This window comes from Triticum aestivum, chromosome 1B, assembly GCF_018294505.1.
Source record: "Triticum aestivum cultivar Chinese Spring chromosome 1B, IWGSC CS RefSeq v2.1, whole genome shotgun sequence".
NCBI lineage: Eukaryota > Viridiplantae > Streptophyta > Magnoliopsida > Poales > Poaceae > Triticum > Triticum aestivum.
The window spans coordinates 410,157,648-410,161,335 of NC_057795.1; positions in this window are offsets into that span (position 1 = coordinate 410,157,648).

Here is a 3,688-nt window from a genome sequence, read left to right on the forward strand (position 1 = left end):
AAGATAGCCCATTCAAGTATTCAGGGATTATAGGACATTAGTAGGTTGTGTGGAACACCATGGATATTGGATTTGTAGTGATTGATGGAAGCTAATGGTCTGTTGGATTTGATATATAGGAAGGAAACATGACCTTCGAAGGATAGGCCGAGCACTTGGATTGTCATGATTAAATTCAAGCTTGGAAGCTTGTATGCTCTACCCATGGATTTTTGCACAGGGATAGCCATACACATGAGTTTGGGGATAGTTGACATGTATGATTTGTTTAGACCTCCTCTTGGGAGTCATGAGGGTATGAATAGCATGAGTGATGATTGGAGTTGACCCATATGAGATGATGCTTTCGGTGGTATAAGGTTATTTGTTTGGAAGACTAGGTAGAAAAATTGGCATCTCAGAAACTGTGCTTCAGGATAAGACGATAAATGTTCACCCATATACTATAATCCTTGAAACCCTCAAGCCCTACCAAGCCATAACATGGTCAGATCATGGCCATGGGCTTTGGCATAGGTCGAGAGGACCCTGACCCATACTCAACCGGGACCACCACCAATGCCCCAGCCTACTTCGCGTACCCCATAGACTTCATGGAGTACTTGGACAAGTTGGTTGTCATCTTTATTTTGGTAACATACTTGTCTACCCAAAGACGAAAGAAGAATCGTTGAGCTGGTCAAGGAACATCTGAAGATCGTCATGTCTAGGAGGAAGAACTACACCAACCATCATCGTCAAGAAGTAAACCTCCATGTCGAAGACCAGGTGTGTCTGCAAGCCACTTCTCTCTCAAGAGAACCAAGCATTTTCATGGCAAGTGAAGCTCACACCAAGATTATCGACCCCCTCTGGGATCTCTACGAGACGAAGAGAAGACAGTTACCAGATGGACTTACCACCTGAGTTACCCACTATGCACAACATTTTCCATGCGACACAACTCGGAAAGTGTTTTCAACTTCCTAACTAGCCTGATCTCTACAAGGACATCGATCACCGAGCCATCAACCTCCAGCCCAATATGACCTGCGCGAGAGACCCCAATTGCAATCAAGGAGGACGTCATACACGAAGCCACGCCATCGGGTACTTCAAGGTTCAGTGGATCACCACTCGGAAGCACAAGCAGTATGAGGATGTGAAGACTACCCCATAGCTAAGTTTCCGTATTCCTTTCCACGCCTAGTTTGGGAATCTCGGGGACGAGATTCTTGTAAGGGGGGTACATCTATCACACCCTGATTTTCATGCCACAACACTTAAGCTAATAAATCATGACAAAATGTGGTTTTACAAAAACTTTTGAGTGTTTTGGACTTTGCCTTGATTGGATTTTGTCTGTTGTTTGCAAGTGCTCTAAAAATCAAATAAATCCTCCAACTCTTATACTCCTTCTCCTTGATCCAAAACTTTTGCCCAATGATCATGCCATGTGTATAGTACAGTATAGAATTTTCTTATAAAAATAATTTGGCCAAAAAGTATTTTCTAAATTTAGTTTTCCAAAAACCCCTGAATTAAGGTTTGCACTACAAGTACTTGATTTGGGGTATGAAAAATATTTCAAAGAGTACATTTGAAACCTTCTAGATATAGGACTCCCTTAAACCACAAAAATATAATTTTAAAAGTTATTTTCCTATTTTATTTAAAAGCTTTTTCTTAAGGCCAGAAATGATCTTTAATAGGGAAAAATTATTTTATTGTTTCAAAAATATTTGACAAAATTCATGGAAGCTCACTGGACATATAATGTCCATATATAAGAGTTTCAACGCATGGTCATGTTCAAAATATTGGACAAAACCTCCCAAAACCATGTCTGCTCATTTCAAGGATTTGAAATATTTCTACAGGAAATATTTTCATAAAAATCCAAGAAATTCTAGAATGTCACATATGACATGTTTTATGATATTGCCAAGTCTCATGTCATGGAGAATAATATAACCCCATGAAATCCCCTCAAAACCATTACTATCCATTTTGAAGTTTGACCAACTTTACATTGCCAAACATGTCCAAATGTTCTCAAACCTTGTGAACATGCTCAAATGGACTATTTATTCATCTATACCAAATGGAACAAGTTGGAGAGAATGTTATCTTGATCAAAGTGCCCCAAAACCTTTCTTGTCCAGAACCAAATTTGAACAACTCTACATTGGCAACTTTCTCCTTTTGATATCAACTTTTTCGGACATGTTCAGAACCTCAAATAATGACACTAAGCCAAGTGGTGCACCAAGGAAAATATCTTTGCATGACTAAATCCTGGAAAGTCATTTTTTGTTGATTTCTACGGTTTACAAAAGTTGCATTGGCAACTTTTCCCAAATGAACTCTAACTTGGTGGAACCTCTTATTTTCTCATACCATTTGACCCTGTCAAGCCTCATGACAAGGGAAGTCCATTTGCTTGCCCAAACCTACATCAAACACCTTCTGGCAGAAATTTAAAATGCACGTTTTGTCCATTTCCACTAATCTCCATGAGCTCAACTTTTTCCCACAGCCCCATCTGCTCCTCCTCTACCTCCTACATCTTTCCTTGCCTGAGGAGCCATGATTAAGGGGGAGTAGAACCCCATTTTTCTTCAGCAGCATTCTCCCTCTCTCTCAGCCTCTCTCTCCCTCCTTGACATTCCAGAGCATCCAAGGCTCTCCTCAGCTTTTGCCCATACCCCCTGCAGCTGCCAGACACAAGTGGACGCGCGAGTGCGCGCAGAAAAGCCGCGGATGCCGGCCATTTGCGTGCTCTAGAGTGCCTGGCAGAGCACCCGACCGTTGATGCCACGCTCCCCCACCACCTCGTCTGCCCCAGCGCGCTAGTCGAGGCCCTCGACGTTTGCACCACGACAGCCGTGCTGTCCCCCTTCTCTCCCCCTCTCTCTCACCCCCTGCTGCCCATGCCCGACGCTGCCCGGTTCAGCCAATGGGCGCGCGAGCTAGGGCCTCCCTAAGGCACGCCCCGCTCCTCCATACCTTCTCCCTCGACCTGGTCCATGCCCACGATTGCCCCAGACACGACCAGGGGAGCCAACTTCAACCTGGTGCTGCCCAGCTCGAGATCGTGGACGCAGTCTGCGGCACACCTTCTCCTCCACCTTATCCGTCCTTCCCAACCCCCCCTAGAGCTCACAGTATGACTCACCGGCCTCCTAGATCTCTCCCAGGCCTCTCGCTTTACCTCCAGAGCCGCTCCCCACTTCCCATGGCCGCCGTCGCCCTCCCCCTAAATTCAGCCAAGCCCAAGCTCTTCTTCCTCTCCTCTCTCCACCTGCAGGCTCCCCTGCACAAGGCGGAGCTCCCACGCTTTTCCCATCGTCCGAGGGTGCACCGTAGTGCCGTGGCCAACCTCACCCGACGCCACCATCCACTGACATCCAAGCCACCGTCGTGTTGACCATTCCTGACAGCCGTGGCATACAACAGTGGATGCGGCGCTCGACGCCGAGCTCATCCATAGCTAGAGCGTCACCGGAGGTGCTCTGTAGTACTGACAGTCGCCATCGGGGCTCTCTGCTTCCTGGCCCAGGCGAGCGCGCAGGAGGAAGACGAAGATGACGACCTGCGGGCAGGCCCAGTTCGTGGGCGGCTCCACCCACCGGGCCATGCTGGCAAGTGGACACGGGTACAGCTCGGGGTTGCCTCCTGTGCGGGAAGGCGTATTATCTCAGTACAC